At 39.5% G+C, this 27,876-nt stretch overlaps 1 long non-coding RNA gene across 2 annotated transcripts in view; it reads right to left on the bottom strand.

Moving 5' to 3' along the window:
- LOC106490462 (uncharacterized) overlaps positions 1–27,876 on the bottom strand; it is a 129,368-nt gene that overhangs the window by 62,756 nt on the left and 38,736 nt on the right. Inside the window, exon 1 of one of the 2 annotated variants that reach the window (XR_001293613.1) lies at positions 10,671–10,733. The exons of the other annotated variant lie outside the window; for it this stretch is intronic. This is a non-coding gene — a long non-coding RNA (uncharacterized lncRNA). Of the gene's footprint in view, positions 1–10,670; positions 10,734–27,876 lie in introns of those variants that run through there. 2 annotated transcript variants of the gene reach the window in all.

Below are 27,876 nucleotides of genomic sequence, written 5' to 3'. Positions count from 1 at the left end.
TCTCATATCTTATGAGCAATCCAGATTTAGGCAAGAAGCAGCCCCCTCCCCTCTCTGCTCGATTTTATTGTCCTGGCAGCTTCTGCTGGTGCCAGAAAGCAGAGCTGCCGCATCGCGCAAAAGCAGGATTTGGAATAGAAAGCAGTACAATTTCCTTGCCCTGCCCAAATACACTCAGCTGAGAGAATATCTCTCTTCTACAAACACTCACCCCAGAAAGCAATTATAAGGGTGGGTAGAAGAGCCCAAGCACACTATGACTCTCACTTCCAAGGGTTTGGGACCCCCTGCATTCAAACAAAAGCACTGGGGCCTTAGCTGTTTGCAAAGACAAAACTATTTCCAAAAGAGAACATAAAAAGCTAAACCTGCAGTATCAAGGTTTTCAGAGATGATTTGCTTAATCTGCATGGTAGAAGTGATTAAAAAATGTCAATAAATTGTGTGGGTTTTTTTAACTTAACATAAATGACATTTAACTAAACAGTTTTACATAAAATTTCCATTTTCACTTGAAAAGCTTACATTTTCAATAAACTTCCCTTCCAGGCTCCCCTCCCAAACTCAGGCTTTGTTGAGAAACCCTCAAACACTGAAATAAACATTATTTCCAAAGTGTCTCCATCACCTCACTTTCTCCTTCATAGCCCATTCTCTCAGATAACATTACAAGCTTCAACTTTACAATGTGGTTTCCACTTCACACCCGCAAACTGTCAAGCAAATGACTTGCCTGCACAGTAGACTCTGCTTAATGAGGTTTTTGCTTTAGGTTCTGGTCTGGGCACAAACTGAAAAAGATGATGTTCACTTACCACAGAAGAGTCACTACTGAGTTTTGAGCAGCAGAGCTGTGAATGAATGGTGAATGGTAGATGGAGTTTAAATAGCAGAGCTTTCAACTGAAAAAGAGAGCATTTTGACCCAGCTTCCAAAATCTAAAAACTGCAGTTAACTAGACGGTTAAAGGATTCCCCATGTAGCCAGTCTATCATTTTATTTAAATTATAATGGAAGTGAAATGGTCCCTATCCAATCAGCAGGTTGTAGCAGCACAACAGAAACGAGCACAGAGAATAAGTGGGTGTCCTTTTACTAGGTATCAAAAACTTGTTGTAAGGGAACATGTTTCTTTGTGAGAATACAATGGAGAAGGTGAAAAGAATGGTGAAGGATTTCAAAATAGAGTGCAAGAACAATATTTTATACTGAATAGGTCAGAAAGGGCTCTTTTCTGCCTGAAGACACACAAGGCTATGCCTGGCTTATCTTTTATTGCATGCTGCTTTCACACTACTTCAGACATATGCACAGACTACCCAGTGCAAAGTGTTATAAATGATGTATTAGACAGCTCAGGGCCGGCGTACCTATTAATCCCTATCTATCCATGTTGATTGTTCTCCCATAGAGTAAATGAAAAGTAAAATTTCCAGGAGTGGCCACTAATGTGGGGTCCTTCGAGTGTTTTTGTGCATAAACCTACAAAATCTAAGAGACAAAGAGGTCTGAGCAATTTGCTTCTCTGATTCATGGGGGAAGCTTTGCATTCTAACATGTTTTGGAAGAGCATGACAGCAAACAAACCTAAACTTTAGTTCTTGTTTAAATAATATCATGCTTAACAACCTTTTCCAGCCCGTTTACTCATCTACAGAATGGAGATAATATCAGTAGTAGTCTGCTCCACATAGATATTTAGCTACCTGGACAAGTAATATTAACTTGAAATTTTTTAAATACAAAGAATTAAGGTCAGCTAGTAGTAGAGGTGACAGATCTTTTTAAAGGTTCATTATTGGCAGACCTATTTTTTGACCTTTTAAATAAAGTTTATTCATTTTATCTCAGGTGACTAGACATAAGCAGAGTGGACAGCTGCTAGCACTGCAATAACTGAGGCTGCAAAATGATTTCCATTATAACTATCCTTCCCTAGTGATTTTCAGGCATTCATAACTTTCTGAAATATTAATAAGTGCTGGAATTTATTATGCAGTTAGGGCTCAACCTTGCCAATTACTGAGCCCTGTGGCTCTAAGCTGGCACTAAAGCTTGTATTCACGTGCTCTTCTAGCACAGAATCAAAGCAGCAGAAAATAAGGCTGGAAGGCATCTTAAGGGAAGGTCAAGTTCATCCCTTGGCACTTCCACCCCATGGAAGAATACTCATACATAAAGGCATTTACCTGATTTATTCTTAACAACTTCCAGTGACAGAGATGACTTGGGATTCCTGGCACCCCGTTCCCAAACCTCTCTGTGCTGACTACTAGGGCTTCTCCTTCTGTCTCATCTAAACCTCTCTCTGGCAACTTAGACCCATTACTTTTTCTCCTGTGGGAAGAACAACTAGTTAAAGCTTAAAGAGGACTTAATAGCAGCCTTCAAATACCCAAGAGAAAGTTACTGAGAAGATAGAGCCAGTCTCTTTACTGAGGTGCATGGCAGGAGAACAAGAGACAACAGTCATGAATTGGAACAGGGGAGGTTCTGGTGTGAGGAAAAAAGTTGTATGATGAGGATCGTTATGCACTGGAAGAGGCTGCAGACTCTTCATGCTTGGAGATTTTCAAGACCTGACTGTACAAAACCCTGAACAACCTGGACTGAGTTCAGCACTGTTCCAGCTTTGAGCATGAGGTTGGACTAGAGATCTCCCGATGGCCCCTTCCAGCCTGAATTATTCTGTGACTCTATTATTCTTTTTCTCTTTACAGAGAGCTTTTTCAATTAATCTCCTTTTACTCTTGTCTTGTCTAGCCTAAATAGCAGCAATTTTTTTCAGCCTCCATCCAGAAGTTGTAATTTCCCCCTAGCTGGCTATGGTTATTTCTCTCCTCTGGTCTCTCAGGGCATTTCTCATCTTTACTGAAGGGCCACGAGCCTCTTTGCTGTGATGAGAACATTTTACCAGACTGAGGCCAGATAAATTAGCAGTTGGCAAAACTGAGATCCTCCGTTGCTGTATGGACCTTCATCTGAGGTGACTTCTTTAAAGACAACACACAACACTGCACATTTAGCATGATATTTTGAAATATATATATATATATTTTTTTTTCCCTATAAGCAAACATTCTGAAGCTATTCAAAGTGCACTGCGTCCTTCCTTGGCTGTGTAAGACTTTAATTGTAAAAACTAGAGCCATCCTGGAATTAAGCCTTTCAGCTCTTTGTATGTCTCCTTCTCCAAACTGAGATCATTTTTCTCACTTGGAGAAGTTATGCTCTTTTCCACTGCCTGGTAGTTTTGAATACACCATTTTTCCCCAGAAACCTTCAGGTTGACACCAACCATAAATATTGTGCCCAGAGATGAACGTGTTAGGAATCTGACTGTAGAAAATGAACTGAAATGGTTTTGCAGCTTTAAATAATGGGCAACACTTTGACAGTGGTATTTTTTGTTTTTGTAAACAACTGTATCCCAATAGAATTTAAAATGTCCTGAAATAGGTCCTCTTCAGGAAAAATATGGAACAAACAGTTCCTTTCAGTTGCTTATGTGAAACAAGCAGCCAAAACTGTTAATTTTGTTCTGGATCTTTTTCTCTGAAGACTCAGAAAAGCCACAAAGCTATATTTAAATAATAATAACCAGAACATATACAGTGTTTTCCAAGCATCCTCTCGAACTATTTCGGCAGCCTGCATAATGCTTTGCTTCCCATGGTCCTATACAGCCTCAAAGCCCCAGAACAATACTCTGCAATGCCTATTGTTCCCTTCTCCCCTGTGCTCTCACCACTAACACATCCACTTTGCCAGAGGCTGGAAGAAAAAATTTATGGATGCTCTCTTATACAGGGAGTTTTCCCCAGGCGCTATTTTGATGCCCTTGATGATTTTAGGACAATGTAAAGTTGCTGCAGCACTATAGCTCTCCTGTTCTGTCTGACACACTACTTGCTAATCTTGGCAGAACCGTGGTCAATTTAAACAGACAAAAAAATTTTTTTTTCCTTTTTTTCTTGAGCTTGTTCCTCACTCCCCTTCAAGAGACTGGTCACAAGAAGGTCAGACTCAGCTTGAGGACAGGAAGTTTACAAGTTGTTTCTTTGCATCTAAATTGCTTACTGTCTTACCTTTTTGAACACCCATACCAATATAAGATTCAAAAAGCAATATTTACAATGGAGACAGACCAAGTCTTTGTCTTGGTATCTGTCCTTTTGATTACTTTTACACAGTTACAACTAATCAAACCTTAGGCATTTTTATATCATACTTGGATCTTAATAATGCCATTTATCATGTTTTCCTTCTGTTTTTTAGGAGGCAATAAACTGGCAAAATGCATTTTTAACCTGAATTTGCTACAAGTAAAACTGCCTCTGAGTACTGGACATTTATTTCTGCAGCTGGTTCTGAATTCAAATGCACTGGTGATAAATAATTTCTAAGGCACATGTAATATTTATGCGGGAAATATGAACCTTCCTGTCATGTTTGGAAAAATGAAACAGGGAGGGGAGGTTCGAACCAGCGCAGACTAAAGTATCTGATATCACATTACAAGCATGTCTCCGAGAACATGGGAATAGTGGTTGCTGCACTGCCATTGCTGAGAGACCTGAAAGCCTCCCCTTGGCAATCCATGCCAACTGAATAACAGTTTCTAATATCTTCTCAGTCCATCTCCCTCAACCCAGCCCTTTGCAAAATTGTTAGCCCTAAGAAACAAACTGCATCTTCCTAGATTTATCCAAGTGAGTCTATGCTTTCACCTGACAGAATATAGAAACTCATCTGGGATCATATGATGGGTTGTTTTGTTTGTCTGATTATTTTCTGGAGGGGATGTTTAAGTGTGTATTTATTACATTGACTTGCTCAGTTACTCCTGTGTGAGTTAAATTGTCTATCTTTCAGGCAAGAATTACCTTACCTAACTTCAGGCAACTCCAATTTAGACAGCTATGGCTGAGAGAGGTTCCCTTTATAGTCAAGAGCAAAAAACAGCTACACTTAGGGTGCAAATCATCCTATGTCTATTTGTCTGATTTAGAAAAAGATGAATCACACCCTAGATTCCACTGACTGTCTGTAAAAGGAGATTTTCTAGATGTTTACTTTTAGTCAGGTCAGTCCTACATTTATTGCCTGTCAGGACCTCAAACAATATCATATAATAATAATTACCCTATGCACTAATATTAGAGAGCCCCATTGCCTCATATGTGCTTATTAAGGCCTGCAAAATTATTAGCTTTTTATGGCAGACAGGGAAGCTGAGGCATATGAGGCAGAGCTGGGAATAAAGCCAAGGACTCCTGAGTCCCTCTGCTATTCTCTTTAGCTAGATGCGTTCAGAGCTCTCCTTTCACCTAGAGGAAAGCAGAACAGCTGATTCTAAAATATGAATTTGTACAGGCTCCGGTTCTGGAACACCTAAGACTTATAGCCGACAAGGTAACAGAAGAAGGTCCAAAGGCCAAGGTGCGAGTCTGGATTGTGGGAGAAGGTTATTCACCTTCCGGTTCTCCCACAGGCACACTTTCTCTATGCTAACAGGTGCATTATTTAGCGGTACTGGGTAAGGCTTTGTCACCAGTTCAGGATGGGAGCTTGCACTCACACCCGAACTGCCAAGCTCCATGCTGGACTCCTTTCTGCCTGGGGTGTATGGAGAAGTACTCACTCCCTCATATGGAAAGATCAGGTGAGGGGGAAGGAAAGAGGAATAAGAGGTTACATTACCTAGTTTGAACTCAAACCCTGTCCCCTCCAGGAAGTATGGCAAAGACCAGGACTGGCTAAACTCTGGCTGACTTTCCCTCAGTCCTTCAAAGATATCCCAGCAAATCTAGTAACCTATTTACACCTCCATGTTCTCACAGCCTGCTCCCCTTTTCTCAAGTTTCTGTCACAAAAAACTCATAGCATGGATAGTACTAACACATCAGACAAAATGTGATGCTAGAAAGGTCTGTCTCAGGCAAGAAGGCAAGGACTAAACCCAGTTTGCTCCTTCTGCAGTGCAGGTGTAAATGGGTGTAAATGGAGTGAGACACATGTTGGCTAAAGTAATCAGTAGGCTACAAATGGCTTGAGCTCATACTCAGTTATGGCTATCAAAGGCAGTACAGACAAACCATTCACACTTTAGTTTACTGTCTATAGAATATGCTATGGGTGTGATGATGACAATATTACAGATAATGAGGCTTTCAGATAGTGAGAGTCAAATGGGATGATGAAAAGATGATCTGCTTCTCAAATTTGTAGATGACAAATCCAGAAGGGACTGGAGTATGCTGGAGGACAAATTCAGAATTCAAAACACCCATGAAAAGCAAGGATGAAAATCAGTGCAAGTTATTGCACTTAAATAGATCTAATCAGTTGCACAAAAGTTAGCTAGGCATAGGTCTCCTATGGATGACACCAGATCACAAGCTGAACACAAGTCCACATTCAAGTCAACACGATCAAGTTTTCAAGGAAAAGGCCTGGGAGAAAGAGGGGTACTAACCTAAGAAGTAATCCTTCCACTCTGCTCTATATTTGGCTGAACCTTAGTTGGAGTGCTGTATTTGGTTTCAGGATTAGTACTCTTGGGGACAGAGGGTGATAAAAGCCCTGAGAATGATTAGAAAACATGACCTAGGAAAGAAGTAGGATCATTTTTTTCTAAAGAAAAAAGATTGAGAGGGGAATATGGTAATAGTCTTCAAATATCTCAAAGGCTGACGCAGAGAAGAATGGAGCAGCCTGTTCTCCATATTCATAACAGATAGGACAAGAAATTATTGACCTGAGGTGAGACAAGAGCTAATTAAACTTCAAAAAGACCTTTTAATGCTGAGAACACTAAAGCACTAGAACAAATGCCTTTGACAGGATTGGGTTCTCCATCATGGGAAGTCTTTAAGAGACAGTCAGGAATGCTGTGGCTGAGCAAAAGACTCTATAACTTGCCAAACTTTCTTTCTGGTTTATTTTCCTACAGTTTTGTGCATAAGTGGCTGATGCAAAAGGAAACAAATGCTTGTGTGGCATACCACAAATAGCAGATAAATTATCTGAACACCAAGGGGCTTGCATTTTCATGGACCTCAGGTTTATTCAGCCAGCTAGAACATCATGCAGCACTGAAAACAAAAGAAGCAGACTATGTTAAACCAAGGAAGAATTGCAGGTGTTTTTATTGCAGTACTCTCAAAAACAGCTTGAATGTCAAAATTAGACTCCAGTTAGTGGAATCTTAGAAAATAACCATTCTTCATCAGTGAAATCCACAGAACTCCTCATGTCATTAAAACCTATTGTGGGGTCATTTGGAGAAGACTGTAGCCAGAGACATAGACTCTAACTAGATTAACAGACTGAGAAAAGTATAGAAGCGGCAATGACTATTTTGATTCGGCAGTTTAAAACTGCACCAGAGGAATACTTCAGAGCAAATGATATTAGGCCCTGAAGTTAGAACAGCAGTAACAAAGGAAACTACTCCCTACTCCTTTCAGATAAGACAGGGAGCATTTCTATTCTCTCCTTCTCCTTCCTTTTTTCACAGTCTCCATTATTAATCTCACATTGCCCAAGCCTGATTACTTCTGAGGAATAATACTGATGATAAACCTGAACTGAGTGGCCAGGAGGTAGGAAAGTAACATCATGAAAGACAAGCTAAAAATGAATGCATTATAAAAGGCACAGAATAGGAGCTGGATATTTAGTGGAACAATAAGGTACAATCTCATGGCAAACCAGAAACTGAAAAGACAGAGAAGAAAGATGATTTAAAGCTTTGGCTAATGCAAAGAAAACAGTTATGGGAAGCAAGGACTTTGAAGAGCTGGCACTTCAAATATACAGGCACTGACAAGGAAAGAGGGAGATAATGACTAACCCAATCTCGAGTGACAAGTGAAAATTATGCTACCTGACAAGGAGAGTGAATGAAAAGATCTAGAGTCTGCATCTTTTTGATCCAGACATTTTTTCTGATGGCAAGATTACAAGAATAAGTCCTTCAGCAATATTTGGAAACCACTGAGGTGGCTTGCGTTTAACACACTGAACAGTCCTCTTCTGAATAAATGAGCTCTTTTTCTGGGAAAAAGCATTAAAAAAGAAGACAATGCGACAGACCACAGTCTTTAGGGAAGTAAGGAGCTGAAGCATGCTGTAATACAAGGGGCTTGATTCTCTTTCTGGCTAGCAGAGCAAAGATGTGGAAGAAGACGATCAAGACAGGGGAGGGTGAGCCAGGGCTTAGGTAACTGGCTAGAAAACAGATGCAGTGCCTTACAATGTTAATGTTTTGCCCATTTGTTAATCACTTGATCCAATAAAAGACCTAAAAGCTTCAAAGCCTAAACTGTATTCAGTAGTGCGTCAAAGCAAAATCTAACCCCAGAGTTTGGCACCTAGCACTCTTGTACGAGACAGGAGAAACCAGAAGTCTCCGAAAGATAGGGATCCAGGAAAGCCACTGGCAGGGAGCCTCCTGAGCCCAGCCAACAGTCAGTATAATGAAACACAGGAGTGCATATGAACTGCTCACCTCTCCAAAGGTTCGATATCTAACCAAATGCTCCTTTCCCTAGTCAGGAGCAAGAAATCAGTCTTCTAATGAGGGAAGATCAGTGGGAGGCAGAAACAGCATGCAATTTTTACAGTTTCTAACAAAGCAGAGAGTGCCAAAGGGCACTTTAACCCGAACCCTAAAGGAGTGCTCTAACCTCTGCCTATGGTAATAAGTTCCACCTTGCTTATCTTTGAGTCCTATGTTTTGTGTTCTTGAACACAGTTTCAAGAACAAAGAAACGCCTTGTCAAGAATTAAAAATCAGCAAGAACAAAACTTGCCCTGGCATTAGGGCATCTCTGTGGGAAGAAAGAGCTGAGAGAGACAGAAGTGAACTAGATTCTCCCATCTTTACAGGCAAGTCCCCTTACAACTGGGCTACTATGAAAGATAAAAATTATAATCCACAACTGTTCCAGCCTCAGACAGAAAATGTGTGACTGCTTTTCATAAGGATCCAAATATCAATTCCTATGCAGCTAAACAGAGCAGTTCAGAAACTTTTCTCTAGCTCTAAGGCCAAGTATGCAACTTGGTTTGTGTCCGCTAAACTTCTTCAGTGTAAGATTTAAAGCCTCTGAGCTGCCTATTAGGAAAGCTTGTGACACATACTGTCCTCCATACCCTTTCTGTGCGCAATGTGGAAAGCACCAAACTATCACAGACCAAAACTGTGACAGTGAACATGCTAGCAGGTAAGCAGGATGGATCCTGGGTCTGAAAAATCCCTTCTGGAAGTCAGAGATGCCACTCTGTTTAGCTTTCAGAGCCTTGCTTTCCAGGCAGAGGCCGTTACAGACATTTGCACAGCCTGCAGCATTTTTTAATTTCAGGCAAAAAATGAAGTGAAAATTCACCCCTAGTGAATTTAGGTGATGTCAGGACCAGGCTGCTGCTGGGAAGGGAACAAGGAAAAGGTCTGGATCATGATTTTGGACTTGGGTGCATTTATCCCTCTTTGAATCTGGCTGCTCCATTCTCCATCGGTAAAACAAAGATTTGCCTGTTTCCCAAGGCTCTTGTGAGACTAACTACATGACTGTGAAGCAATCAGATTCTTCAGTAAGTTGCTATCAGCTCCCCTGTGGACCTTCTGCCTCTCATGAGTAGAAATCCTCTAGGAGCTGCCAACATGCAGAGCTCTTCCTCAGGCTTCCTATAACAGGCTGTTGCTTAGCCACAGTACAGCCCTCAGAGGCTATATAGTTCCAGATGTCAACATGCGGTTAATCCTTTTGTGGGCAAAAGGTCAGAAGTACAAATGTCCATATGTAATTACCATTCTCTCATGACTAAACACCAGTCCATGCTCAGTGCCCAGTTACATTGGAAATTCTTTACAGCTTGGATTCCTCCCTCCTGCCTGCTTGATCAAGAACTAGTTGATCTTGTGACAATGTTTTAATGACTGTTTTTGTATGAAGAAGTGAAGCATACAGTTATTGTGCTAATGCCACATTTTAAACGATATTTATTTACAAGCAGACAATGCGCTGTGAACCAGGACAGTGTGCCCAATATTCTTGTTGGAATATAGATTTGTTTTTCCCTTGCAGTTTTCATTGTTTCTAGTAGCATACTTCTTAAAGTGAAGAACTGGAGAGCCCTCCTGTGGCTAATTTAACACCTGTGGTATCACACAGATATTATGTACAGCAGTAAAGAATATATCATATGCAAGTTTTCTTTCCTCCTTACCTCAGGTCTTACCCTCTTTAATTTTGGTTGATTTAACAAGTCTCAAATTTGTTTTCCAGGCAGTTATATCTCAAAAGCTTCTTTTCTTTTTTTCTCATTTAAAATGAACAAGCCATTTCTCATGATATGTCTGTGCTTCATTTCCCAACTTTAACAATAGGAATGTAAATTATAAAGTAACCTTCTCTGAAATGTTTCTCTTGTGGGTTGTAGGACAGAAGAGAAGCATATGGGGGATTTATTATGCAAAATGATCTCATTCTTTCCAAGTTTCCTCACCCTCAGAAGACATATTTGCAATTCATAAAAACAGTTCAAAACTGGTAGTCTACATGTCTGCTGTAAGATGAACTGTACACACACGCGCGCGCACACACACAGAACTTCTTACATCACCAGAGGAAAATGGCAGACAAATTGGTGGGAGTATTCACATTATGTTTTGCATTAGAGATCTCTCCAGCGCCGACTGAAGTCATCTGGCATCTTAAGTAACCCCTATAGTCTGTATGGACTTCTCAATGGCACTGCAAAGATAAGACAGTCAAACCATCTGTGGCCCATTTTTAATTAAAAAAAAAAATTATTCATACCTTATATACTTTCAGTACTAAATGGATGAGTTTTGAGGTCAAGAAAGTGAATCAAGTTAGCTCTAATATTCCCTTATTTCTATTAGCTATCCAATTCAGGGATAAATTAATCTAAGTCTTGTACTTAAAATCCCAATGACATCATGTGAACTTGAGTCTTATGTACTTTCTTGGCTCTGTGTTTAACTCTTTTGAGGCACTAATTACTTTGCAGGTACCATGACACAGATTAAATTGCACCTCAGAGAAAAAAGTCCTTAAACCTGTTCAAAGGCACCTATTTTGTGCCTGTCTGTAATGTAGATATCACACTCATCTCCTCTTCCTCCATACCTATTTGGTGTTATTTTTGTTCCCTTCCTTATTACTCTTTCATTTTAATCTAGTATGAACAAATGCTGCAGGGCAGATGATGCTTCCTATAGATGAGGGGGAAACTGGATTTTGAGGGAGATAAGGGTGGAAAACAAATATTTTCATTCAGTAACTCCATTTGTCTTTTTGCGCTGGCGAATTATTTCTCATGTAATACAGATGCATTGTGATTGAGGAAAGGGAGTTGCCAGAATACCAGTCAGTGATATAATTCTTGGTGTTCCTAGGTGGCAAGGCAGTCAATAATAACACTACAGAAAATTTTATGACTCAAAGCTGTGTACTCTGTGAAACTCCTGATCAAGGTACTTGAAATTCAGTAGCAATCTAGACGCAAAGCCCACTGGTTATGTGTATCTGACATATGGTCTACGCAAAAATTCACTCTTAAACAAAAGAAAAAAAAATCATGAAACAATGGATCTGGAGGCTCCATATGTGACAACTGTCTGAATCAGTTCAGATAAAGCATCAAAGCTTGACCAGACTGAGACCAAGCCATTTTAATTAGTTTCCTTAAGTTTTTGTTTTATAACTCCCCATTTTGAAGCAAAAACAACAACACCTCGTTATTCCTACAGTTTGGTATTACTAACTCACTGAAAGCACAGACTAGAATCATGAAGCCTAGTAAAACCAAAAATCTGAAAATCTGTGTGTGTGCTTACCTAAACAACCAAAGTAAACTCTGCTGCTCTGGAGCCTTTTCATTACCTCCAACTGCGTTCCCAATTGGAAGGGGCTAGCAAGTTTGCACGGGTCAGTCTTTACTCCCTTCTGTCTATTCCTGTGGTACTTCTGTGGCTACTCCCTCATGCAATTGCTACTCAGTTAGTCTTCAGCCCCTGAATTTACAGCCTCCCCCTAAATGTTTCTGCATTACAGTTTTTGACTGTGCAGGCTAGTCTTTGGGCAATGGCTTCTCAATTTAAATAGTGATAAACAAACAGGCTTTGGATTGGCCCTCATTTAGCTTGAATGGAAAGGGGCAGTGAGTCTGACAGTGAGTTGAAGTTATTGCTCATCATTAGTTTCTACTAATTACTTTGGACCAAATACATTATTGCATAGCTGGCGCAAAGATCATACAAGACGTGCTTCTTTTGTTATCAGCAATAGCTTGTGCATTTTTGTTTTAGCAACAGAAAAGTTCTTTAGACTTCTGGATAACACAACCTGAATTTTTAAAAGATATGACTTTTTGCAAAGCTAGGGTGACTGGCATTAAGGACACTAGATTGTATTCCAGAGAGGAGACTTAGACCAAATGTATTTTAGCAATACTGGATTTTAGGATTTGCCTAGAAGTAGGAAACCTGACTTCGGTACCTATCTTTCAGGCCTAATCTTACATTCTTTTCTTCAAAATGACCTGAATTCAATAGGATAGGTGAAAAATATTCTCAACACAGACAAGTTGATAATACTCAAACACAAAGTCTAACAAGAGGCTTGAACCTACTTAGGCAGAGCTAGATTTCTGGGCAGCAAATAACAACCACTCTAGAAGAACCGGCACCAGTCTCACCACCTTCAGCCATGTTTCAATGAAAAAGGAACATACGTATCAAACCAGAGCCCTCTAAAAAAGGTGGCACAGCTCCACGCAATACACAGATTACACTTGGGCCGAGATCTAAAGCCTCCTAAATGACATACCTGGTAAAACAATGCTTGGGCAGTTAAATCATTTTTATTTTGACTAAGAAAAGGTATTTATTTCTTAGTTTCTCTAGACAAAGACACATTCTGTAGCTGGATGCCAATGGCATTTGAGACCAGGGTATCTTCCCTTTTTTTTTTTTCTACGTCTCTGTCAGTCCTCTTGGGCAGAGGTGACAGGCAGGTTTGAAATTTGCAAGACACAAGTCAAACCTTCCTGAGAAGGATCAGCTGCTCATATGAGTGCCTGGAGACCTAAGGTTCGGGACACTTTTGTAAACCTGCTTTAAAAAAAAAAAAAAAAAAAAAAGAGAGAGAGAGAGAGAAATGCTTTCTCCTTACACAACCAAACTGCTCAGTATACAGAAAGAGGCCATTTAACTGAGAGAGTGCACTATGACATTCCTTTAAGGTGATTTTTTTCTGTGACAGGCTTTTTCCACAATGAAGAACCAGTTTTGTTTAGAAATATTACATTCTTTTCCTGGTCTCCAGTTAGATAACACATAGGAATTTTTATTCTATTCTGGCTACAGAAGTCAGGGATAGTCTCATGTCTAGAAAAAATAGAAATATATGTATGTATATACTCACACACGTATATGTGTTTATCTTGCACATTTAGGAGTGTGTGAATCATCTGCCTCAGAAGACTAGCAATAAGGATTTCAACTGGCCACTCCCAAGTGTAAAATTGCATTCAAAATAAGACTGAAGCATTATGTCTCAGTTTTGTTTGCTGAAGGCAAAGGCTCAAAGGTCAAAGGCAAAGGCTCAAAGGCCAACAGCCATGAAGTCTAGAGAGCTGAAAAAATTAGTTGGAAAGTTTCTTTGAGACAAAATGTGATTAATCTGAGGAACACAGGATTAGAAGGAATTTCCTACTAACTTACAAGAGATGTATGTTAGAAATGGGAAGTTATTTTGCTTCCTCAGATTACAGGAGCAAGATTTTGGAATTTAGGAACCTTCTTCTATTTCATATATTTCATGCAACAGACCATAGTTACAAAAGGTTTGATACTGAGGTATTTTGAAATACCACCCTTAACTCTTGCCAGTTCTTAAAAAAAATCTTCTGTACCTCTTCACTTTAATTCACCCATTTAGTCTTTAACATCAATTCAGCTTTGATGTTTTTATTATTTTGCTGTCTGTCATTTTAGTAATTCAGATCTTCAAAGGTAAGAACACATTAGCCATTCCAAGCCAAAAATCAAATAAAGCTACACTCCCTACTCTCTAATCAGAGCTTTCATCTGCACTTTTATGATCTCAGGAAGCAGCCAAATTAGTCCTAATTGCCTCTAATTTAGCTTGGCCACTCAAATAGGATATGAGATCACATTTTATCATACTGTAGATATTTTAATCGCTAGTGTACACAGACTGGAGAGTTTTCAGGAGTTCGTTGGGCACAGAAAGAAGCCTATTTGAACCCATGAAAGTAAAGCCACAGTAAAAACTCCGTGTAAAAAACAGACCTGATCTCTTTATTTAAAAACTACAGACTTCAGGCAAAATGTATTGTTATCTATGTTTGACATGCATGTGGCAGCCTGTGAAGTTTTAGGTTGATTTGCACGTTTGCTTGAAATAATTCATTAACATCTAGGTATTTAAGCCACAGGTGGCACAACTCACCAGTGACAATTACTTCAGTATTATGCAGCTTTACATGAGGAAAAGATCCTTTGCTTTGAGACTCCAACAACAGAGAGGTTCCCTCTTCACGGTGGCCTTAGGAGTACCCAGCAAATAGGGGGTACGACAGCCCTCTGGGTTTCAGCTTACAGGCAACTGCTGTATCATCAGGTCTTACCTTAGTGTTACATGGTCATGGCACTCAGCTTGTTTGTGTTCACATTTTGCTTAGTACAGTAAACGCGTACCATGAAACTAAAGCAACTGACTCTCCTCTGCCACAGTGTAAGAAAGAAATTCTCTAATTTTGCTTAGGATATATTAGTCTTGATTTTCCACACCAAGTGAAATACTCAGTTATCATTTCAGCATTCTTTCCCTCTTGCTTAATTGCCTACCAGCTAACATCTGCTGATGGTATCTTTCATTAGAAGTGATGATCAAATGTAGTTAAACCCTTCTAGAGAATATTCTCTCAAAATGTTTAATGCTTTTTGTTTGGCAGTGTTGGTACTCCTTAGAGAGCTCATGAAGGCAATGGCAAACCAGGAACGTTCCTGACTACAAACTAGAGAGGGAGCAGATGTTACACATTTACTGTAAAGCAGAAGAGTTGGGTAAGATAAACTTTGTAATCAGAAACCCTTGAACTGGGAAGCCTATTTCTAAAAGTTATGTGTAAATGGAGAATGTGAATGCCATGCAACCTCTGTATTTAATAAGTGTTCAAAATTGGAGTCTTTTTATTACTGGAAATTATTGGAAAACCTACAGACCAAGTATTATTCATAGCAGCTATTTGGCAAGTAAATTTGGATAATAGAAGTGCTGAGAAGCAAAAGAGTCACAGTTGTTAGTTATTGGCTATAAGTTATTTTCATCCTCTACACAAAGGAGCTCTATCTATTTCACCAGCATTTATTAAGGACATTTTCAGCAATATAACACAGCAGTTCAGTGCCCTGTTCTGTGGGGATCTAATTCTTTCCTACTTTGAGATACACCCCTAAACCAAACCACATCTCTTCTGCGTAGTTAAACTGCTTCAGAGTACCATATGCAAGCATGAGAAACAAGCTTTCCTCTGCATCTGTCATCTGGATTGATAACTGGTAGTTCTCCTCCACAGTGAGAAGAAACCCCTACCACATAAGTATTCTGGATGTTTTTTCTTTAACTAAATCAAAGAAATTTCTTCTCTCCCTTTAGAGTAAATAAAGCATGTAGACCAAGACAGTTTTTTGTTTTTTTTAAAAAAAAATGGAGAGAGAAAGTGACAAGAATTGCAAAATAATAACTACAGAAGTGCTTCATCGATGAGACTGAACAGGGCTTCATTTTTGTTTGAAGAGATTCTGCTGCCAAGCTCCATAAAGACATATGCAGGCAACCATAATCCCAGAGACGTTTCAAGGCACTCCTTTAACATTTTCCATTGAAGACCCTTCTGTCCTTTGGCTCTCCAAGCATGACAACAGTCCCCGTTAGTGTTAAATCTGACAGGAGCTTCCAAGAGACGCCCAGGGGAAGGAGACCATGCAGCCGCAGGTTCTGCAGGAGCCAAGTTGATTCAAAATGGGAACATTAAGTATTTGTGTGAACTTTTCAGACACCAGGAAAAGCAGAGCAAGGTGGAATACCTCCGCAGCATTAAGTCACTGAGTTACAGATCATCTGAACTAATATTTGGCAAATGGGTTCTATCAGAGTACTTTTAAAAATATCTATATTTGCCATGTACTATTTGCACCCCTTATTCATGTATGCTAAGACTTAACTGGTTGTAGTTTTGCTAGCAGAAGAGATTTTTCTGAGTTATAGGCAGCAACACCAGCAAGGATAACGGAAGGAATATTCTTTAATGTAGGCTAATAAAATTGCTAGGGAAATGGATAAAAGTATTCAGTAGTACAGCCTTGGACAGATGAGTTGGAGCTTTAATTGTGGCTTGATATCTCTGGGAAGAAGACAAGACAGATCAGCCAAATCAGCCTTTTGGACAGTCATATCTGTCAAAGGCAATATATCAAAAGGCAAAAATGCATCCAGGATACAGAACAGCTAATAACGGATGGATAGGTTCTCCGTTTCCTTGCCTCCCCCAACATCCAAGCGAATAGCCAGGTGCAGGTTTCCGTTCAGAGAATTCTTGGCTTGCAGGAAAGATCTCAGGATGATTAACTAAGAGTTTCCCTGGAGAGGGGAATGCTGGGGAAAGGGATGAGAGAAATAGCAGTCACAAGGCTTGCAGCTCAGCCTTTCGCATTTGGAGCCTACTGGATAGCAAACAGGAAGCAAAGGCAGTTGTCAGAACTCTTTCCAAATACTGTTTCTCATCTTGTAGGATAAAACAAAAAGTGTTCAATAATACTAAGGTCTGTTAGAGCAATGGACAAAGTAAGAATCTTAGTTTTTCCAGATTTTAAAGGAATTTAGGGTATTGTCTTAAAAAGTAATTCACTAAAAAGAGTTTGGATGTTTCTTTATAGTTTAGAGAGAAATAAGATCTTTTGATCCCAAATTATGCTGAGAATGCCGGGTATTTTGGAAGCAGGTTTTCTTGCTAGGCTCCTTTCAGAATAGTGGCTTTAAATCAGACGTAATACTCACTTAACCCCTTGATTCCCAGCTTGTTCATAACCAAATGGAGGTAAGATTAATATTCATAATTTCTATTAATGAACTATAAAAGACAGATTTGTCTTGCTGTGTAATCTGTTTTGCATTGATTGACTCTTTAAATATATTAAACATAATTTAGATACAGTTTTGTTCTCACATTTCTTATAGTTCTCACTATTTTGTGCTACCATCACTGCTCTAGCACAGAGGATATGTTGTTGCCCAACAGGCTGTCTTGCTGTAAGTCAGAGGTCCACTTTCCCATATTATTCCGTTTACATCTTTGTGTGGGGAAACAATCAAGGATCAAACATGGAGCAGTCATGCTGACTCCTCCAACCCCATCCTAGCCTACCCTCAAGTGCTCACCCCTACTCTCCTCTGTGTGCTGCGGTAGCTCTTGTACACTACCTGCTGAGCTGGATCAGTTACCTGATCTAGCTGAAAATTAATGTTTGTTACCTTAATTTTTACCTGTGTTTGGGTACTGATCCATCCGCCTGTACCAACAGTTCTTCTAGGTAAGGAAGTCAGTGGGAAAACAGCTTCTGGTCATCTATAAAGAGGAATGGGAGCAGAGCCACCCCACAGGCTGCTGTGGAAACCTCTGTCAGATTTAAGGTATTATGTAATCCCAGAATAAGGGCACTGCAATGGAGCTGGTTTTGCAATACAGGGATTCTGCACCCCAGCCTTACTCTTCTGATGACTCAGTGGGCAACTTTTGGAAAGTTTCAGCATCCTAGACCACCCAGGAACGTTTAGGATGCTTTGCTTAGTGAGACCTAGAGTATTTGCTCCACGTAGCTTTCCTGAGCTCTCTCATAGGCAGCCATGCTCAAGTCTGTGACATGGCCAGTAGCCGAAATGCTTCCGTGATCAAGTCAAGTAATTTAACTGTGTTAAGATGTACTATGAAGGTGCACATTCCCAACTACCTTTCCAACAATTTCTTAAACTGGATCCTAGGAGAATTTGCCCTATATTTGTCATGATTTTAGTTCTCTGCCTAGAAACATATGATAAATGGTCTGCAGTATCTTGCCATTGCTTTCCCCAAACAAAAATGGTTTAGCTAAGGAAGAGAGCATAATAGAAAGGTTATTTGATTTTTTACAATATTTAAACTTCACTCAAACATATTATGGCATCTGAATGCCTCTAAATGGGGGGGGGGATCATACCTATCATATTTTTGTATGGTTTTATTCATTTTTACCCTGGATTGCCTGAAAGCTTTTTCCCCACAAGTTTTTGGTTCATTCTTTACCTGGCCCTTACAATCACTCTCAGGGGAACCCAGCTGGCAAGCCCAGGAGAAGGGCCAAACTGGGGCTTCAAACTGACTGCTTCTGAAATTCTCCGATAAGAGTCATGCAAAAAAAGGAAACTCAGCTGGAGTAAGCTATGAAGTTTAGTTCTAGTGAAGGCTTTCATTCTATATAATTTAAATATGTTTAAAACTACCATCTAATAGTATTAAAAATGCAAAACACTAAAACCACAGCATTTCCTTGCATTTCTATAAAATGTTACTTTACAAATTGTATTAGTAAAATTAGGAGAGAAAAGTGTCTAGTAGGAGAGAATGAGGATCTTGTCACAGACGTAAGAGAAAGGCAGGGGTTTAAAAGAATACAAGTTTAACAATAGTGTTTTGCAAGACATTGCATTTTGACTTCACTAGCTCTTCAGCCTGTTTTTAAGGAGGAGAAGCTGCAGAGCTGAATTATGAGGGTAAGAAGATAAAGGGAGAAAAAGCATGTAGTAACAAACATATTTTTGGTACAAAAGTGCATGCTAAACCAGTGAGTAGTAACATGGAGAAAATAGGTTTAGAGTCTTAGCTCTTCAAGTAAATCCATGCTTTGGTGGGTAGAAGTTTTTAATCAAATGATTTAGATTTTTAGCCGTAGTTCCTCTGGGCTCCTCCTTCAGAAAGGTTTGGGTGGTCCTATGTTTCTTCAGTTCTACCTAGCTCTGAGAAACAGCTGATGACTAGCATTGTATTATAGAGATTTGTAACATAAATATTAAGTTTGGTATGAATGAAGTATGAATGGAAATGTGAGCGTGAATGACAGTGATATGCGTTAATTACTACAGAGCACCATATGTGTGATTTCATTCAGATGAGCAGAGAGGGAGAATAGTAAACCAACTTAATCATTAGGTGACAAGAAGATGAAGAACAGGTAGGGAAAAAAGAAACATGAAACTTGCAAGTTTTGCCTAAAGCTTATGAGGATGAGGCAAAACAATGAGACAAAGAATCCCAAACAGCATCCACTCCTAAGGGGCATAAAAGACACTTCTAAAAATCAGTTCATTGCTCTCAATCCAGAAGAGCCCAAGAGACATGATGAGAACCCCCTAGCCAGCATCCCTTGTCCTGGTCAGACCACGCAGGCACACAGCTTGTTAATTGTGAGTTAACAGTTATGAGAATGAACATTAGTGATATCTATGAGATAAGGAGTTCAAGGGAGCAAAATCAGTTTTGCTAAAAGTAAACATCACTTTCTCCTTGCATAGGGTCTCACACCGAGTTTTGTTACATTAATTGCCAAGAAAGAAAAAAGTTTACCATGACACTGCTATATACCATAGGGGCTGCAGAGCAGAGGTACCACACCACACTTAAGTGTCTGCAGCTCCTTTCACTGCTTGTTAATGACTGACATAACCCCCCCCCCCACCAACCATGGGGGAGAAGGTAACACCAGGTATTTAATGGAGAACTAGTGCCACATATAGTTATAACAGAAATGACTAAAGAATCTTTTTGGATCACCAGCTGCCCATCAGCACTTTTTCATTGTTTTATTCCTCTCACCAAAGCAATAAACAGTGAATCCTATTTGTAAAGCATTAAATTCAGCAAGGAGCTGTGAGGAGTAGAACCATATAGGGAATGGCTTCACAGTGGTTGAAAATAACACAATTATAACTGTACAGCCCTTTATTTGACAGTAGAGCTACCGCCTTATGCCACTGCAGCAATTCCAGAAAGTTTTATCTACTTTCAGTAGTACTCCATAAAAGGTCAATGCTAGTTCTCGAACAGTAAGTGAAGGCAATTGGAAAAAACTCACCTAACATAATAGATTAATTAGATAATTAATCACTCAAGCACTATTGTAAGAGGATTTTCAAATCTATGTAAATCCCATCACACCTAACAATACACTAGAATGGATTTTATAGGCCAACCTGAAGTTGGAATAGCAAAGGGAGTTACGACTGGGAAATAAAACCCCTATACTGCAGCACAGCTATGGAATGATTCTAAGCCAATTGGTGTTCAGGGAGAAATCATTTGCTGAAATGCTTGGCCATAATAGACCAAGATCGTAACCCATGCTTGTGGAGAGCTATCGCCAACTGCTCTGACTTTTTAAGTGAGGCAATGTTAACTCTGCACTAAGTATATCTGAATGTGTGTTTCCAACTTTCAAAATACTTGAAATTAAAGTCTTGATGTTATATTACATGCTCCTAAGTGGAGTTTTGTGTCTGTAGATGCTGTAGGTGCAGGCACCATTTCATATCAAGCAATTACATTCACAGAGAAAACAATTTCTTGTACACAAATCAGTCATACACTTTGTTCCATGAAATAAATCCTAATCTATTTTATCTATTCTTGCTAGATTTTGGAATAAAGAGAAAAAAGGAATAATATTGTTGAAATTATATAAAATTACAATATCTGTTCTCTATCAGCATCAGTGTTCTGAAACTATGCTTTTTTTGGTGTGTGCGCTCTGCTTTAAAACCTCAGAATGTTAAGCAATGCTACTCTTACCATGATTAATAGTAAGTCAAGCTAATACTGTTTTACTTACATTTGTTCTCTTGATATAAGATTATTTTACTGAAAAATCAGCATTCCTCCAAACTATTGTGTTACGGTTGCAATGTATAGCACATATCTAACTGTTGCACCACTGCCACTCAAGTTTTAATATTTTCCTTTTCGACTCAAGTGGATAACCCAGTTTCACGGGTCTTCAAGTTAGTCCATTAGGAGGAAAAATTGAAGAACAGGGGACTTCTTTTGATGCAGTTCTGCTATTTACAAATTCTCATCTGTTCCCACTATGTGAACAAGCTGCTGTTGCCCTGAACATTTCCAGGTCCCTTTTCCAGGCAGCAACTGGCACTGAGAAAAAGCAAAGAAACTTCTGTAGTGCATTCTCAGTCCTGTGGAGGCTTGCTTACTGCCCACTCTGCAGCCCTCCCACCCTGTCTGGGTCTCTTGTTAATGCCAAAACCTTCACTGACCAGTCAGTGGCTTCACCTTTAACTTACTGAGTCTTTGCTTTGATCAGCAACATATGTTTTAGGCGAGATTTTAGAAGTGAGAAGGTGACCTTTGAAAGGTTTACGTCATGTTCAAATGAACAAAATAGAAGAGAGTATCTCTGGCAGGTTAAATGCAAAAACACAACAAGGCAGGCCAAGGAGTTTAAGGAACAATTTACAAAAGGCATAAAAAGTAATAATAAATCCTTTTACAAAACCATCAAAGGCAAAAATAAATGGTCCAGGCACAAAAAGAGTGCTCAGAGAAGATAAGGCCAGAGCAGATAAATTAAATGAATTTATGCATAACAAATGTGAAGAGTTTTAGAAAATTCTCCCAGCAGAAGCATCTCTCCTACCCTTCCCCTGCCCCAATGGAAGGTACCTCAAAGGGGCTGTATCCAACTGAAGTTCAGAAGAGGTTATAAAACAGACTGGGACCAGAGGACATTTATTCAAGAGTTCAGAAGGAACTGAAGTATGAAGTAGCTTAAGTACTAAGTGCGATGTAGGATTTCATACTTAAAACTGCCCAGGTACAAAACCAGATGGCAAATGGGATTTTTTTTTTTAATTTTTATTTTTAAACCAACTCTGGTCCTTGTACTGGGTTAAGTGGTTTGAACTATGGGAACTGAATTGGTGGACATATGAAAGAGTGATATATTGAAGAGAAGACACAGCTTTTCTAATGAGAAGCCATACTGGCATGCCACACAGATCTGAATTTCTGAAGATGTCAACAGGTATATGGACAAAGGAATTCTGGCTGATGCAATCTCTTTGGTCCATCAGAGTCTTGAAGAAACTGAGTTAGGAGAAACAGAAGCTTCTCCCATGAATAAGTAACTCATTAAAAGTTAGGGAATTTGAGACACTAATGATCTGTTAGCTTTATCAGTGGTGAAAGGTCATCTGTGGAGTCCCGCAGGAACTCAGACTTTGTAGCAGAATCCTATGATGGAGAGTGTCCGTTCGCTCGGATACAGCGGAACCTCTCATATTATCTTCTGTTTTCTATTATATCCTCCTACAATGTTCCCTGCTCTTTATTAAGTTCCTTTAAGCTGAGCAGCATGCCCAGGCGGGCTGTGCTGGAAGAGGGCAGAGTTTGCACCTTTCTCAGGGAGCAAGCAGCCAGGAGAGAGGCAGAGCGAGGAGCCTGCAGTTCAATGAGAGCTATGAGAGTGCGGCCAAGGGACAGCAGCCAGCAGCACAGGAGAACTCCTCCAGAGACCACATGGACTGCCGAGAGTCTGCTGACAGGACACCTAGACCATCCCGCATGGACACAGCAGGCAAGAGAAGAGTAGTGCAGTAAAGATTCACTTCTATTTTGTCTGCTCTAGTCACTACATTTTCTCCATTTAAGATTTTAGTCTATATTTAAGGAAGCCAGGCCTTCTTTAGTTTAAAAGCCTTTTAAATTTCTAAGGGGAGCTCACAATAGGAAAGGATCTAAGCAAATTCAGGGTCCCATCACAGGTCTATCTATTCAATACATTCAAAATGTGAAAAAGGAAATGATTAATGAGGTGACAATTTGTTGAGAATACTAAATTAATAAAAAATGAAAGCCAGATGCAAAGAGTTGCAGAAGAATATCACAGCACTGGTATCCTGTTAGCAAGTTATATTTTAAAGTTATTTATGAAATGTAAATAAATGTAAAGCGTCTTCAAATTTACAACAATGGATTCCAACTTAGCTATTACCACTTAATAAAAGATTTAGCTATTACAACAGGTAAGTCTATGAAAAGATCAGCTCAACAATTAGCATTCAAAGCAAGAGATTATCAGTAATTATTACGAAAGAAACATTGAATAAAGGAGAAAATGTCATAATACCACTGTGTATACCATGTGCTACCATGACACGCTGGGTCCTGAATACTCTGTAAAATTCCAGTTCTTTGGTCTGCAAAAGGATCTAGAACTAGAAGAGACACAGAAAAGCGGTAAGGATGATCCAAGACATGGAACAGCTTTCCCCACAAGGAGGAACTAACTAGATGAGGACTGTTCAGTCTGGCAAAGAAACAACTGAGGGGACAATGTTACAAGTCCAAGTCACAAGCAAAAGAGGGAAGGTGAATTACTAAGGGATGTTATGATTGTTTAAAGTTTACATGGATTTGGTAATGACTGGACACGATACTACTCATCAAGGACCATTAAACACATGCACGCTAGCATGTGATTACTGAGGTCTGAAGAGGGGTCATTTGTCCAGGTGGACCTTTGCTCTGGCCTGATCCTATTTTCTGTTCTTATTTGTCCCTTTGGAAATTATAACTTCAACCCTCTCATTTCCTAATGCGGCACACTTTTTCATAATCTATACTAAGTGAAAAACAAAGACGTGAAAAACAAAAATGTGAAAACCATTCCTTTAAGTTTTTACTGGTTATTGTTTCTCCTCTCCTGACATATGGTGTGGAGTAAGACCATTACATCAAACATCAGTTCCCCAGAACCGTAGACGATACTGAGCTTCCTTAAGATGCACTGTCTTCTAGTTTCATGACAGACAGCACAGATTTTTAAAGCATTCATTACCTTTGCATTTTATAACATTCACTCTCTCCTCACCTCTTTTTCTACTTACCAACAAATAACCCAGCAGATGCATGTCTGTACTAAAAGTTGTTGTTCTAGCCTGTTATCATTGGGTGTTTTTTTTTTCTTTATAGCAAGTATAAAATCCTCTAGAAGTTTGTTTCTACCATGACTCACAGATAAAATTTATCTTAATTGCATCTCAGTTCTGATTATTTATCCCTGTATGGCCAAATCCCACTGCCTTTAGATAAACTACCTCCAACGTTTGCAGCTCAGCCTCAAGTCTTCTTACCTTCTGTTTTTTGTTTTCCTTGAGTATTTGGACAACTCTAGCAGCACACTAGGCAATTCTACAGACAAACATGAAAAAGAGTCAGGTGTTTCTTAATGGCCTGACATCTGTGCAGTCACTTTCGCATGCTCTGGGTAAACACTAGTTTGGACCATTATGACTAAGTAGTAATTTATGCCCTGCTTACACTACTACAGTCAGATTCATACTCTGAATGAGAAACAAAGGAGCATGATACTGCTTATATCTTACTAGTTTCATGAGCAAGTGAGGGAAATTGTTTCTGCTTTCCCCCAGTCCTCCCAAATTCAGCCTTGTGGGATATATTTACATACACTGAGCTAGACTGTCACCACAGCTGGCATTACTTCACTGAAGCCAGGCAAGTTATGTATGCCAACTGAGCAACCAGCTCAAGTGATTGGCCAAGCTGATGTATAAGACACTACTGTGCTCTTATCACTCTGCAAAAAATGCTGCAGTTGATATTTACCAAAATAAGTCTGTCTTCCTCAAAAAAAAAAAAAAAAAAAAAAAGTGGTAATTCCACATCTTGTTTGGTATATGCAGCATCAGGGATAAAACCAAATCAGCAGTTCTTTGTTGCAATTTCTCCTCTTTACGAGTGTTGTAATGGTTGAGTGCTATTAAATAAGGATATAATTAATGGAGTTATTTGCTAGATTCATGTATTGTAAGTATATGTTATAAAGCTGAGATGGGAATGAAATGCTCTCACTCTTCAAAGGTGGTAATATCTTGCGTGAGCACGCCAAGGTACTGCATTTTCTTCACAAAACTGAATTTACTGTAGGCATGAGTCATTCTTTTCTTTCCCTCCATGAGAAAACAAGCAAATATGAGCTGGATTCACAAGGCTGGGGTGGGAAGCAGCCCTCTGTTACCTGTGGTACTATAAAAGATATAAACCCATCTTCACCAATGATTTAGGTTAAACCAAAGACACTCGCACCTCCCCCCCTTTTTTTTTCCTTTTTGAAATAAGGCTACTACAGCTCTAGCTAAACATCACAAGAATTGGAGGAGCAGTGCTGATGGCATTTAGGCTACCAAAACATATTGCACTGGCATTGTTACCACAGTGAAACACTTTGAATCAATTCTGACAGGTCTCAGTCCTCCCTGGGATAACTAGCAAACTGTGACCAGTTTTGTTGTCATGATCATTAAAAAGCAGCAGCTTGGAGCCTGCAGTCTATAAAAGTGCTCCCCAAATGCTTTCCCCCACATCTTTTCTTTTACATAACAATATTTTCTTAACTGTCCAGATTTCAAGAATATCCTCTCAACTTTGCTTATGAGAGCATGATCAAAGCCTGTTCCTAGTGTAATTCACTGCTCAAGGCATTTTCTCTTGTTCTATTTTCTATGCAACTATTTTGAAAATGCAGCTAATGGCACATAGACAAGGTAGCTCTGTCACAGAGAAAGAAAAACCAGGATAAAGCTTCCTGATGAGACATTTCAGAAACCTGCCCACCCACCCCACCAAAATAGAAAAAATTAGCTCAAATTGTTCATCATTCTCAAAAGGTCTATGGCAAACGGTCTGATCCTAGCAGAGACATCCAGGACTCCAAGTTGCTTATTGCCGATTCTAGCATACGCTTACATTTTGGCCTGAGGTTACTGAGTCAATTGCTTTGTCCATTGCTTTTCCAACAACAAAAGCAAACAAACAAAAAAACACAACAAAAAAAAAAAGGAGAAAAATGCCTCTGAACATCTACACTTCTAACTCAAATGACCAGCATCAAACTGTGGCAGTTCTGAGGGATGCATGCACCTGTGCTCTGGAAATAATGCTTTCCAAAAGGGAGCCAGTAATGTTTAAAATTCCAGCCTTTACGAGGCTGCCCCTAACTTCTGTGAGCCACTCTACATATATACACCCTCCCCCCCCCCCAAAAAAAAAACACACAAAAAAACACTCCCCCCCACACACACCCACTCCCCCACAGGAAATGACTTGGTTCCCACAGTAAGTCTTTTGCATAAAACTTACTAAAACACACATATATGTATGTACATACAAGATTTGCTTGAGATTGCTGGCTTCATTCAGACTTCAGCCTCAGCAGGAAATTCAGAATGGGAATGGAGTGGGAATATATGTGAAACTTAAATGTCACTCAAGTGTTGTTTCACATTATACTGATACTGGAAGGTTCCCCCCCCATTATTTACATTACTCTATGCATAAGCCTGAAATTCCCTTCTTCCAGTATCAGTGAGAAATTGGGTATTTTCTTTATGCTAAAGACCCAGTCAGGAGCCAAAGACTGAATGTTCCTCTTGTAATGAGCCATGAAGAGTTAAATGATTTTCAGCAGAGCAAATGTTTGCAGAGAGCAGCAGCTACCTACCAGACAGGATGAAGTAGTCACAAACCATAGTATTATCCACCTTTTAAATTAAAATTGTCTTTTACCCAGCATGCCTCTGAGATGGGCCCGAGGGGGCACACATCAAGTCTTGTGACAGAGAATGGTTATGGCCTCCAAAAGGCACCTAGATTCAGTGACCTGAAAAGAGGCATGCAACAGGAATCATCAGTCTGTATCCTGCTCATTAGTGCATCCATCAGGACAGACCTTGTTTTTTTTTTGTTTTTTTTTTTAACCCCATAACTCTTATACAAAGAAATATGCAAGTCCTTTGAAGAGTCAGGGGGACTTACAAGTACAACCACCACTGCATGAGACTACAGATTTAGTTTCTGTCGTGCTCTGATGATCAACAAATCTTGAAGCAGTGACACTGTGCTATAAACAATTCTCAGCGGATAACAAAACCTTGTGGGCTCTGGCTAAGAATGGAGCAGAATTTGACTTCCTATTTCCAGGTGAATGCTTTAACTACTGCACTATTTCCAGGGAAACCTCCATCCACCTCCAGCTGCTATTTGGAAGTTGTGCTCAGTTCTCTGAAAGAGGGGTAAAGAACCTGTAGCAGACTCAAAACCGTGGAATTTGAATGTACAGAAGTATGGGATGCTTTCATATTATTTTGTTATTAATATGCTATATATAATTAACATTTATATATTAACATGTCTAATATGTATCATATGAACATATAATACACAATTGATATATTAATTGTATATAGTTTAATCTGTGATTCAACTTTGATGTTGGTTCGGCTTTGAGCAGGAGGCCTGACAAAATGTCCTCCACAGGCCGCATCTTTTACCCCAAGCTACTCTATGAGTAGCTCTAATAGCCACTCATGCCCTCGAGGTCTTTACTCTACTTGTTTATTTCCGGAACTGGCCAGAGGAGCCACTCCTTGGTTTTAAAAGAATAGCCCCTGCTTAGGTTTGTGAAAGAATGGTTGTCATAATAGAAAACAACAAGTCTCAAATCCTGACCCCCAAAATTCCTTGAATATATAAAGGCATCTTCTTCTGTCACTTTGAAGTCTCTCCTTTCTGAGTGAACACATATTCACTAACTATGAATTTATTCACATCTTACGAATAAATCCACACACCATTCACCCAGCTGAATTTTTGCCAGCCTAGCTGCCACGTTCATAAAAAGCAACTTGAATGGTC

This window comes from Apteryx mantelli, chromosome 3, assembly GCF_036417845.1.
Source record: "Apteryx mantelli isolate bAptMan1 chromosome 3, bAptMan1.hap1, whole genome shotgun sequence".
NCBI classification, from domain to species: domain Eukaryota; kingdom Metazoa; phylum Chordata; class Aves; order Apterygiformes; family Apterygidae; genus Apteryx; species Apteryx mantelli.
This window is presented reverse-complemented; position numbering and strand designations above follow the sequence as displayed.